The 12686-nt window shown below is 42.3% G+C and overlaps 1 protein-coding gene and 1 long non-coding RNA gene across 7 annotated transcripts in view; one reads left to right on the forward strand and one right to left on the reverse strand.

The window, feature by feature from the left end:
• The window catches only part of COL8A1 (collagen type VIII alpha 1 chain), a 193813-nt gene that overhangs the window by 133756 nt on the left and 47371 nt on the right, over window positions 1–12686 (reverse strand). For 2 of the 6 annotated variants that reach the window (XM_053310915.1, XM_053310906.1), the window contains exons 1-2: window positions 4500–4598; window positions 384–487 (exon numbers count right to left, since the gene is read on the reverse strand). The exons of 2 other annotated variants lie outside the window; for them this stretch is intronic. The gene's annotated coding sequence lies outside the window, so the exon portion shown is untranslated. Of the gene's footprint in view, window positions 1–379; window positions 488–4499; window positions 4617–12686 lie in introns of those variants that run through there. 2 more of the 6 variants (XM_053310908.1, XM_053310905.1) reach the window with 2 other exon arrangements.
• Window positions 4727–12278, forward strand: LOC128351400 (uncharacterized). The gene is made up of 2 exons (XR_008319755.1): window positions 4727–5020; window positions 11438–12278. It is a non-coding gene; the product is annotated as an uncharacterized LOC128351400 (long non-coding RNA).

Below are 12686 nucleotides of genomic sequence, written 5' to 3' on the forward strand. Positions count from 1 at the left end.
AGAGCCTTTCTCTAGTGCGGGGAGTCCTCTGGATTCTAAAGACTCCTGCACAACTGCACTCAAAACAGGGGGACAGAAGGAGCTACATGAGGGTTACCCCTGCATCCCCTAGAAGTGCTATAGTCAGGATATTAGCCAATGAGCAGATGATCAGTGCTGTCTTCAGAAATTGTGGCCAATATTCAGAGCCAGCAAGATCAATTGCAGGAATAGTGGTACTCTGCAATCAGAGGGCTGGCTCCCTGCTTTTGGCTGAAGGAGGAAGGCCGCCACTCCTGGGTCAGTTCCAAAGCTTGCTGTTTTATGTGCTATTGTGCCAAACCAGGAAAATGGCAAATAGCTCCTCAAGATATAGATAGATAGATAGATAGATACATACATACATTTTTTTATATCCCGCTCTTCCTCCAAGGAACCCAGAGGAACCTTCTTCCAAGGAACCCAGAATCCTAAGTACTACATACTTCGGTTTCTCCTCACAACAACCCTGGCACAGTTTAATTAAAAAATAATAATTACAATAATAAGTTTAGGAACTTGGGGAAGCATCTTGGCTTATGCTCCCACCACCCACCCACACACCCCGTTCCCCCCCCCCCATAAAAGCATAGTTGATCTTCATGGAAGTTCTTATTCTGAAGTTAAATGTGTGACTAGATGATCACTTCTGAAACAAAAGAGATGAAACGGATCTGTTTCTTGGAATTCAGCATTTTTAAAAAGAGATTTGGTTATATGTTGTACATTTCATGGCAAATAAATTTCCCTGATCACACTCCCTATGAACAGGAAAAAATTCATTTGATGGGGGCTCTATCAGACCACAAAAGATTACTCATGTTACTGTGCCATAATATTTTACTGTCTTTTTCTCCATCATATATATATGTGTGTGTGTGTGTGTGTGTGTGTATGTGTGTGTGTGTGTGTGTATATATATATATATGTCATGAGAATCATATATCTTTATATGTCATGCAGGGGCGTAGCAAGGTTGGAGGGGGCCCAGAGACAAGATTTTAAAATGCCCCCCCCACCTCACTGAAGCTCAGCTCATGAAGTAAAGAAATCTTAAATGAGGCTGAATAGTGGTAACAAAAAGCATAGTGTACAGGTGTGTGTGTGTGTGTGTGTGTGTGTGTGTCTCCTAAATTATTTTTTAAAAGGTTTTGTAAATTGTAGACGATGCAAGTCATCTAATGGTACTAGAGAAAGGCATGCTGTTCTGGTAGCTCCAGATCTTAACATTCACATCAATTTCAGAGGATGAATACAACTGAAGGAAGCCTGGGCGGGTGCGCAGCTGGGGGAATCAGTCATGTGACTTGTCTCTGGAAGCCCCCCCAAGGCAGTGGGCCCCAGACAACTGTCTCCCCTTGCCCTATTATAGTTACGCCCCTAATGTCATGAGAATCAGGACAGTAATCTCCTAACATGCCAATGAGCATTTGTTACTTGGAGAGTTGTTTGCATTAAAATGATCCCAAGTTCTCTGGCAGGCTATTATTTTAATACAACTAACAACACAGAAGTATACAAGATTTTCTGATGAAACATTTGGACCGGCTCACTGCAATCAATTCAGTTGTTTGGTTTGTTAGCCCTCTGGCCTTGACCATAAGAAGCATGAATAGGAACAAGACAGCCTGCAGATTTCGTGTCTTGTAGTTCTATAAATGGATTATATGGAGAAATTGATATGAGCTATGTCACTACATCACTTTCCAGGTACAGCAGGGCTGGACAACCTACAGCTGCATGCAGCTTCTTATGAGACTGCTGTTAGATTCTCATTTGAATCCTAAGAATATGAACTCTCCCCTGCCACAATCCCCAGAGAATTGCTGTCCTTACAGTTTCAAAGGAAATCTAAGCCCTATCCAGACATTGTGTGTTGGTGCCCTCGTACATGTTTTTGTGTGAACAGGAACAGAGGAAGCTGCTTTATACTGAGTCAGACTATTGGGCTATCTAGCTCAGTACTGTCTACACTGACTGGCAGCAACTCCCCAAGATTTCAGGTGGAAGTTTCTCCCAGCCCTACTTGGAGCATTTCCAGATGGGGCTTTTAGCTCGAAATGGAGGGTGTGCGTTTGCACATTGGCCAGATTCCTGCTGAAGTCCGTGCAAGATATTGGGGAGCACTTCACACACGATTCAGGTTTTTCATTGCATTCGAGCCTAGCCTGATTTTATGTCTGGTCTAAAAAAAAATAAATCCATTTTTGCATTGGGTTTTTTGGACAAATTCAAAGTCGCAGAAAAACCTCACAGTAAACCCGCAGTAAAGCCTGCTGTCTGGGAAAGTTCCTGGAGATGCCAGGGAGTGGACCTCAGACTTTATGCATGTAAGCATGCAGACGCTTTACTGAGCTACAGCCCCAACCCATAAGAGGAATATCTTACAGTGCTCACATGTAATCTCCCATCCAAATACAAACCAGGGCAAACCAGGGCAAGGAGGACAATTCATGCTTGCTACCACAAGACTAGCTCTCTCCCCCTTTATCTGCATTCATTATTAAAGCCAACCTGGGTACAGGCCCCTTGAATGAAGACGGGAAGTGTACTACTGTACCTGTGGTCAACGTATGGGAATAATTGTACCTCTGTACACTTCACACTCGTACAAATGTTCAACATAATTTTTGAATAGGGCTCTAGATGATGGTATATTTTCAAGGCTCAGGAAATGTAAGGCAAACAAACCAGAACTGAATGGAAAAATAAGTCTATCACCACCACCAGCAGGCAAGATCATTACTAGCATTTAATTCTCCTACTCAAAAAAGGTTCACATACAGCAGTAGAGCAGTATGGGCTTCCCTCCCTCTTTCTCCAAGATGTCTTATCCAGAAGAGATTAGCAAAGGTAGTGTGCCCCGAACCACCCTAAGTGGCCCAGCAGGGAAATGCTTGACTAACAAGCAGAAGGTTTCCGGTTCCCCGCTGGTATGTTTTCTAGACTATGGGAAACACCTATATCAGGCAGCAGCAACATAGGAAAATGCTGAAGGGCATCATCTCATACTGTGCGGGAGGAGGCCATGGTATTCTACCAAATGTATTCTACCAAAGAAAACCACAGGGCTCTGGGGGCACCCAGAGTCAGAATCAACTTGATGGCACACTTTACCTTTCGTGTGCCCCAACTACCACTTATCTGTCTCATTCAGTCTCAACAGTCTCAAATCCTGTCTCATTTGGTCTCAGCATTCAAAGTTGTCTTGGTGATTCAGATCACTGGGTTTATCTATTTTTAATTTTTTTAAATTTATTTTTGTAAACTGCTTCAAGGACTCTGGCCATTTGAGCAGTATAGAACTACAATATATAAATAAAAATAAAATAGTGCTATGCATATTGCATTGGAAAAAATATATAATTCTAAGAACATCTCATGCTGTTTGAACAGCCAGTTCCTGACTCTGAATACTTGGAATTAGAAGGTCCATCTGGTGTGTGCTTATGTCTCCATTTCAGGCCCCTTCCTTCACATATACACCCATTTTCTGAGCCCTTCCAGCACAACCGATGAGAATGAAAAGAAAGATATAAAATTACTATAACACTATCACAATCCTAACCAAGTTTATCCATGGAAAGGTTCTGATGATTCACAGGTGGCTTTCCAGGAGCCAGTCTTTCTCTCTCCCTGCATTTCTCGCTGTTCACAAAAGTCTGCCAAATCACCTGGTGTTAATTATAACATTCTATAATGTCAAAGGACCAGCCAGGCAATTCACAGTGTAGGGCTATCCGGATGCATTAGGTTTCTTTTTAAAAGAAAACATCCATTCCTCATAACTGATATTCCTGGATGAGTTCCTGTGAACCTGGCATAGATTCAAACTGATTGAGAAAAACATGAGTGGTATGGGTTCTGGTTTTGTCTGAATATCCTGGTTGCAGTATAGACACCAATCTCCCCCACAGTACAGAAAGCTTTCATTTAATGGCAATGCATTTTGGGATACCCAGCAACTGCTGCTGAGCAGCAGTTGAGGGGAAAGAGGTCAGGCCTGCTTCCCTCCGTGAGGGCACTGTTGTGCTGTACCTGCACACAGTAAGCTGTGCATAATGACTTCACACGCCCATGCTGTTGTAGGCTGCTGTATTAATCTGCACAGGTGCAGCCCCTGTATCGTACAGACTGGGCCTACTCTCCCCTCTGCTCTCTCTGGGTAGCTGTGTCAGCGGGACATTACAGCACACACCACCATGCTGACTGCTGCTACTTTTTACAGGGCAATTTCACCATGAGGAGATGAACACTCTAATTCGTCCATTTTTACTCCCGAAGCTGGTCTCCATATGGCAAGAGAGAAATATAGAAACAAGAGAGCGGCATCAATTTGTAGAAGTAATAGGAGGAAAACATACAATGGCCAAATTTGGACACACTAGGAAACCGGAGGTCCCTCCAACCTCTGATTTCCCAAGCCACACATCTGAATTGATGAAACTGGAGTTAAGGGCAAGAAAGGACCTACGGTTTACCTTCCCAAATTCCACTCTGAAGCTTTGGTTGACTTCCGGTGCCAGAACGCTGGCATCACAGTTTCCGTTTCATGGAATCGGAGTCGAGGGAGGACGCTCCTCCCTCACTCCAGCCTGATTGGCTGCATGGGCTGTCCTTTGGTCAAGAAGGAAGCCCACACAGCCAGCTCCCCTGCTTTTCTGCAGTCTCGCTGACTGCAGAGAGGCAGCTCTCCCAAACATCTGAAGGTGGACAGGGGAGCAGGGATAGGAGCAGGAATAGAGTACTCTCTCTAGTTTTTTTTCATCTGTGTGCGGAATGAGTTTTGTTCTGGGTGGCAGTATCAAGGCAGTGTGTGTGCACGTGCATTCAGAGTGGGGCCTACCTGATTAAACCGGAGCAGAATCTTAACATTAACTGAGCGGACATCAAAAAATGTGTGAGCGCATGCACAAGCGCACACCTTAGAGGGAACACTGGTGGCAGGAGGGCCGCAAAACTGCAAGTCCGTTGGACGCACAGTTCCACATTTCATCTTAAGGTGACCAATATGTAGAAGAATGACTTTATCTTTAGAAAATTACCCACTGCTTTGAACCTGCAGCTCTTTTTCAAAGGGTATTTTCTTTTTGCAACTCTTTTGAAAGAAAACAGGTTATCTTCCTTCACTTGTACTTTGTCTCTATAAGAAGTGGTTTACCAGCTGCTGTGTGGGGTCCAAATGCCCTCCTCAAGGAAACACTGCTGTTGCTGGAAAGTCATTCCTCCACTATTGCTGGGAGCTACTAAAAATGTTTAAGTCTGGCCTTATAGCTCCTCTGGGACCCCGCCACCAGACCTCATTCCATGTTTGAGTTTTCCCTGTTTCAGCAGGTCTACATATCTGAAACAAGTGCAGCCCGCCATCTGGTCCCTCAGCCTCCTTACCCATGTTAGCTTGCTTGAAGAATATAATCACTGTAGACAATTCATCTCCTCAGCTGCCACTCAACTGCAGCCCCCAGAATGTTCTCTTGCCAAATCCTTACCAACCAAATGACTGTTTCTGTTTAACCCTTTGGAAACAGCAATTCCTTCATTATTTGATCTGAATGTCAGCTCATCCAGCTGTTTTGAATGTCCCCTTGACTAACAAAAAAAATGAGCTTTGGCCATATATAATATAGACACCTAAACACATGCATGTGTGTTTACGTTTTGGTTGCTCCTAAAACTGAAAGCCCTGTTTTTTTAGATTGATACCACCTGTGTGGAGGCATACATGCTCTCTTGTGTGTGTTAGAAGGCTCTAAATATTTCCAGTCCAACTTGATTAAAGGCTTAGCATACTCTATTGGAACCCTTCATATAATTTGCACCAGTCTTCGTTATGTGTCATTCAACTCTTTGCTGTACACTGATCTAGCACAATGAATTATTTTCAGTGCTCCTTGGGTGCAAAATTGTACTTTAAAAAAAACCAAAACTTTAAAAAAAAAAAAAAACCACCAATGTAGGTCTGAGTATATTTCTCTGGGTTCCACGCCTTACTGTCTCTGCACGGTTGTAAAAAATATGTTTTCAATTACTCTTAAAGCCCTTGATTCAACCTAGTCAAGACGTACAGTGTACTTTTGTTTTTGCCCACACAAAATAGTGTTCATTTTAGCTCTGCAAAGACCCAATTTTGCATTCAGATAGGAATACAGAAATATTAAGGATAGAATGCACACGAGTGCCAAGCACAAACGTTGGACCAATTCATCTCCTCATGGTTCAAATAATAGTATGTAAAGCAGACAGGAAAATGTTTGAGAAATGAAGGAAATATTATTAAGCCTTGAACACAACATACAAGTCATGATTGTTTAAACCCAACCATCCAGACTACCTCAAACCTTATGCCAAGGCTTTAACTGGGAAATGTTTAGGGATCTGCAAATTTCCCTCATTCCATTTCTTTATTGTTCTTCGCATTTGCTTTGCTCTGTGTTTCACTCCACTTTAGAATTAATTCTGGAATAGGAGCATGCACCATCTCAGCTTTAAGTTCCTGGAGTTCATTTCAATCGCCCCCCGCCCTCCAATGTACATGTGTGTATTGATGAAACACTGAAAAAATGTTGAAGTGTTTGTATGTAAGACTGGGTCAAGATTACGTTTTTTGCTGTGTTTTACTGATGTGAACATATGCTTCTGTAGACTGGTAAAACTTTACACAAAAAGGATCTTGATGTAATCATATGTAACAAATGACAGCATCAAGACTGCTTCTTTGCGATGTTTTATCAGCTTGCGCAGGTGGAATAGTAAGGTAATGCAGCGGAGAGAAAAAGAAACAGATGTATTGATGTATGTGGGAAACGTGGGTCTAAAACTGAAGCAATGGAACGTTCTTAATGCATGCACTTTGGGAACAAGTCTAGGTAATTCAGAACTCAAAAATCCAGATAGAATAGAGATTTCAGATGCATCATTACAGAAGTTTGGATTTTACTTTTCATGGTGCTAGAATGAAGGCAGTTTGAGGATATTTACAATGCCCCTTAGTCTTATATCATGGTTGGTGCATTTCATCTTGCCCATGTGATTAACCCTAATCTATCTATCCTACCATATTAATTTACAAATTATGTCTCATGTTAGAGTTTTGGATCCAGTGTACCATGCAGTTCTAGATGTATAACTTATTATTTATTTAGAATATTTACATCCCATTCATGCAGTGTAATACTGCTCGAGGTGGCTTACAAAAATACATCTTCAGGAAATACTGGCCAAGTGTTAATATGACTTTTTTCTTTTCCACATGAAATGCCATACATCTGTATGAATGTTCATCCCTTGGCATGCTGGTGCCGAATTTCTGAAGGCATTTCCAGATATATACTTGGATGTTTCACACTCCTATTTTCCCAGGTTTCAGGAAGTTTAGGACAACTTTTCCTGAGTCAAAACGCCAAATGTGTCAATTTCTGAAACAGAGCAACTTTAAAACAGTGGTGCATATGCTAGTAACCCCCAGGCTTGATTACGACAATGAGATCTATTTTGTGCTGCCTTTGTACATAGTCCTCCAGAAACTGTAGTTGGTGCATAATGTGGCGGCCTTGTTGGTCTCTGGGGAAAGCCAAAGAGGCTCCTGGCTTTAAAGAATTACACTGGCTGCCGATAAGTTTCCAGGTCAAATACAAAGTGCTGGCAATTACCTATAAAGCCCTAAATGGCTTAGCCCCAGGGATATTTAAAAGAACACCTTCTTCTCCCTGAGCCCTAAACGTTGTGCCATCAAATCAGTGCCGACTCCTGGTGACCACAGAGCCATGTGGTTTTATTTGGTAGACTACAGGAAGGGTTTACCATTGCCATCTCCCATGCATGCAGTATGAAATGATGCCTTTCAGCACCTAGTCCTATATTACTGCTGCCTGATATAGGAGTTTCCCATATTCTGGGAAACACACCAATGGGGATTCGAACCAACAGCCTCCTGCTCTCTAGGCAGGTTACTTCCCCACAGTGCTATTAGGTGGCCTCTGGGGAGAGCGCTAGCTTGTCTTCTCTATAGCTGCCCTGAGGCTTTGGAACATACACCCTGCCAGAATAAGAGCTTTAAGACCCCTAGAAACTTTTTAAAAAGCCATTTTTTGTTTGTTTGTTTATTCGATTTCTATACCACCCTTCCCAAAATGGCTCAGGGTGGTTTACACAGAGAAATCCTCTATAATAAAAGGCTAAGTGTGCGCCCGTGTCAAATGCCTGGCATGCGTCCGTGTCTCCCTTGGCTGTTCTGGGCATGCGCGGAGTGCATGCCCAGAACACGCCGAGGGAGACACGACCGCCAGCACCAGGCGGCCATGTTGGGCGGTTGTTTGCCCGGCCGCGGAAAGGCCAGAAGCGGCTGCTGCGAAGCCGGGGAAGAGGTGAAGCCGGGGAAGCCAGGGAAGAGGTGGCGGGGGAAGCTGGCCGAGGCATGGCTGAGGCGGCGGCGGAGCCATGGCTGAGGCCTGGCGGCACCACCGAAACCGGGCGGGGGGAGACTTTGGGGCCCTTGCCCGGCCGGGGAGACCGGCCGCAGCATGGAGGCTGGTGGCGGCGGAAGGGGGAATGGCGGCGGGGGCCCGGAGCGCACAACTCTACTAGCGCCCATTATTTAACGGGCCTCAAATCACTAGTAATAAATAAATGATGGATCCCTGTCCCCAAAGGGCTCACAATCTAAAAAGAAACATAAGAGAGACACCAGCAACAGTCACTAGAGGTACTGTACTGCGGGTGGATAAAGCCAGTTACTCTCCCCCTGCTAAATAAAGAGAATCACCACATTAAAAGGTGCCTCTTTGCCAAGTTAGCAGGGGTTAAGATGCAACTATTTAACCAGATTTTTGCTTAATTTTAAGTAGTTTTAAATGTCTATTTTTAAAACTGTCTTGGCTGTTTTAATTTTTGTGGCTTTTTAAATTTTAATTTTGGTGTAAACTACCACAAGACATATGTTTTGACTGTATATAAATGCATTAAAATAAATGGCTTGCTGGATCAAACCAGAGGTCCATCTGCCCTAGTACCTATGGTAGCAGCTGGTTAGTCAGTCATGGGGGATATGTTATGGAAGTGGTCATTCCTGATTGCTTAGCATCTGGTAATCCAAAGAGCACATCTTTACATCCAGGATTTCATCTTAGGAGAGAAAGAACCAGTAATGGCTCCAGTGTGGTGGAGCCTCCTTTTGAAAGAGGACCACCAGTGCCTTGATGATGACTTCGTCATTTTTCTGGAAACAAGTTAATGGACTTTATCCAAACAAAGCTATTAATGGTTAAGTCCCATTGGAATTAATGGTGTGTGAGTTAATTGTGACTAATTCATCCCATTAATTTATATGGAACTTAGTCACAACCCCTGCTAACTTGGCAAAGAGGCACCTTTTAATGTGGTGATTCTCTTTACTTAGCAGGGGGAGAGTAACTGGCCCTATCCACCCCCAGCGCAGTACCTCCAGTGACTGTTGCTGGTGTCTATCTTATGTTTCTTTTTAGATTGTGAGCCCTTTGGGAACAGGGTTCCATCTTATTTGTTTGTTATTTCTCCGTGTAAACCGCCCTGAGCCATTTTTGGAAGGGTAGTATAGAAATCAAATGAATGAATGAATGAATGAATGAGTAACCTTCTTTGGATAACACCTAATATATTCATGTAGGGTCAAACTATACATGACATTAAATACCATTTTGCATTCTTTCCTTTCCTTCCTATAGAAAGAGGACCACAAATTGTATGCTAATAATATCAACAGAAGATTACTCTTCCTCATTGAAGAACTCCATCAGGATATGAGTATATGAGTTTAGGTTGATCATCTAGGCTCCTCAACAAATAAAAAACACTTTTAAAGGGTTGAAACAGGATGGTCTGTTGGCTCCCTTTTTGCTTAGCAATGTCTCTACAAGCAGTGTTGTAAAGACATTGCTGACCATAAAGCATCAGTCGTGCTTTTGTACACAGATGACATGATCTTGCTATTTACCACTCAGATAGGCATGAGGAGACGCCTCAATAAATTTGCAGAATATTGTAAATTAGAACATCTAAAGATCAACTACAGCAAAACCAAGATTGTAGTATTTATGAGAAGGCACAGAAAACATAAATAGACTCTTGACCAACATCCAACAAAGCAATGTTCCTCTTTCAAGTATCCCAGAATACATTTTACTGAAATTATGTCATGGGAGTGTCATTAATACTCTGTGAGGTTAAATGTACAAAAATTGATGGCTGCTCCTTGAAAATAATTTAGAGTGAAGGTTGGGCAACTGGTCTAAAACCTGCTATGAAAGTCACTGAGGCAAAGACAGCAGCTCAAATTCTGTATTATATCGAAATTTAGGGTCTAGATAAATTGGATGACTTATTGATCCCCTTCCCCCACAATACTCACAATTCTCAAAATCAGGACAAAATCAGGAGAACTGTGGGCATTGTAATGGGCCAAGTTTTCATTGTTGTTGGTTTTGTCTTCTAGTTCCCCAACTGCCATACATAGTATTGAAGTGGGGCTACCCTCCAACATTACCATGGCCCAGAAGGCAATAATAATGTCTTTAAAGAGGTTACAAGATATGCCTGTTTGGGCAAACACTGCTATCTAGAGCAAATTACTAAGGTAGGCTGGATTCAGAGCTGTTTTGAAATATGCACTTAATTTTCTCCTGTTGATATTTTTGACCAACAAGGATTTGACATTAAGCCCCAAGACTGAAAATACTGGCAAGAAATTTGTCATGATATGGAAGTCATCCAGCTTTCCCAGTTTAGCAGGTAGCATGTTTAAGTTTGGCAGTTTTTTGTCTCAATGATTGCAAAATCTTACCCAAGACAAGTTTTTACAGCACTAAGGTTTCAAATGGTGGCCTCCTCTTACTTGGATGCGGGGTATGCTGAGATCCCAATTTTTCAGCATTGATGCATTTGTGGAGCTCCACAGATAGAGAAAATTACCCATTACATTTTATAATGTGTTTATATAGGAGTCCTAGGGAAGGACTCACAACTGCACTGTTAACAGGTATTGCTGGCAAATCCTCTTCTGATAAAATCTGGGTTTTGGTGGCGGGGGGGGGGTTGTGCTCTGAGATAGATGTTCATATGCATATCATGTGGCTTTGCTTGCTGTGGCTGCCAAAAAGATTTGAGTGTAGATTTATTGAGCATTTGATTTCAACTGTATTTGTCAAATTCTAATAACCAATGGTTATGAACTGACTGACATTTTGACTGACTGACTGATTAGTCCATTGGGCCTTGGAGAAAATGCTTCCTCCAGTTATATTTCTTCATACAAACATAGATCTCAATCATATGCATCCTAACGCATGAGTAACTATATTTGAAATTCAGATTTACAAACTCCTGGATTATTCTTTCAAGACGTAAGGATACTGATGGTAATTAACCATTTATTATTATTATTTTTCAGAATCTGCTATCTCAGCCTTTCCCAAAGGCTCACACCACATGAGATCTCCAGCAGCAAAATACCCATTAAAATCTAAAACACTGTATAGTTTAAAAAAAGAAAAATAGTTATCCCATACCAGCTTAAGCTAAGCTATTGATCAAGAATATCCAAAGCATGATCAACAATGGTACTTTAATGGATCTCCTCAGAACAGGGCATCCACAATCGCAGGACAACCATCATTCCACTGACGTTCAGATTTAGCACACTGATAGTACAGGATCTTTTCCCTGATCTGCAGAGCACACCAGAATGTAAAGGGGAAAGGAGAGAAGTTTCTAAAGGCATGATTCATACATGACTACAGACTTATTATTATCCAAAACATCTGGATAATGTACAGACTGAAGAAAAAAAAAAGATTGATTGATTGATTTTGGCTATATACCAGTGATGGAAGATTGTGGGTATTCATGATCTGAATATAGCGAGTGCCACCGAACTGATGGAGGACAAAACAGGGAAACCAAATATGCTCCTTGTGGTTATCAATACACACTTGATGACATCTGGGTCAATTACACTGGCATTTTCAAAATGTGCACATCTCTTTATAACTGCACCCCCTTTCCAAGGAATCCCAGGGGACTGTAGTTCTGCAAGGGGACTAGGGATATAAAACAAAGTATTCCCAGCAGCCCCGCCAAACTATGAACACTGCCAGATTTGCCCTTTGTCATTGCTTTTTCATAATGAGTCAGAAACCAACTTGTATTGCTACCTACACACTGTAATGGAGTGTGTGTGTGTGTGTGTGTGTGTGTGTAACACACTAAAAAGGAGTGCTCTCTTTCCCTTATCCTGTTTCTGTTTTGCTCTGTTATATCTAGGCATTTGTCTCTCAAAAAAGGATAGAAGAGTAGCAGTAACAACAGTGAGGCCATTGTGCTGCTTCACTGCTGGTCTAAGAAAAAGCCCGATTTTTGCCATTCATAAATGTGACAATTTATGCACAGGGAAAGTTCAGGCTCACAACAGACAAATGACGATGGCATGTGAACCCCCTGTAAAGAGTGAGTGAACAAGGTATTACAAGGTATTCCAGACTAAACACCCCATTGGGAATAAGATGGCCTATGTCCCAAAAGGACTAACAATCTAAGGCAGCTCCCACAAATTAGACACCAGCAAGAATTCCTGCATGTGGCATTAAAAATGCTACATGGCAGAGATGCATTGCTGGGGTTGGATAGGGACAGTTTCTCTC

This window comes from Hemicordylus capensis, chromosome 3, assembly GCF_027244095.1.
Source record: "Hemicordylus capensis ecotype Gifberg chromosome 3, rHemCap1.1.pri, whole genome shotgun sequence".
In the NCBI taxonomy this organism is placed as follows: domain Eukaryota; kingdom Metazoa; phylum Chordata; class Lepidosauria; order Squamata; family Cordylidae; genus Hemicordylus; species Hemicordylus capensis.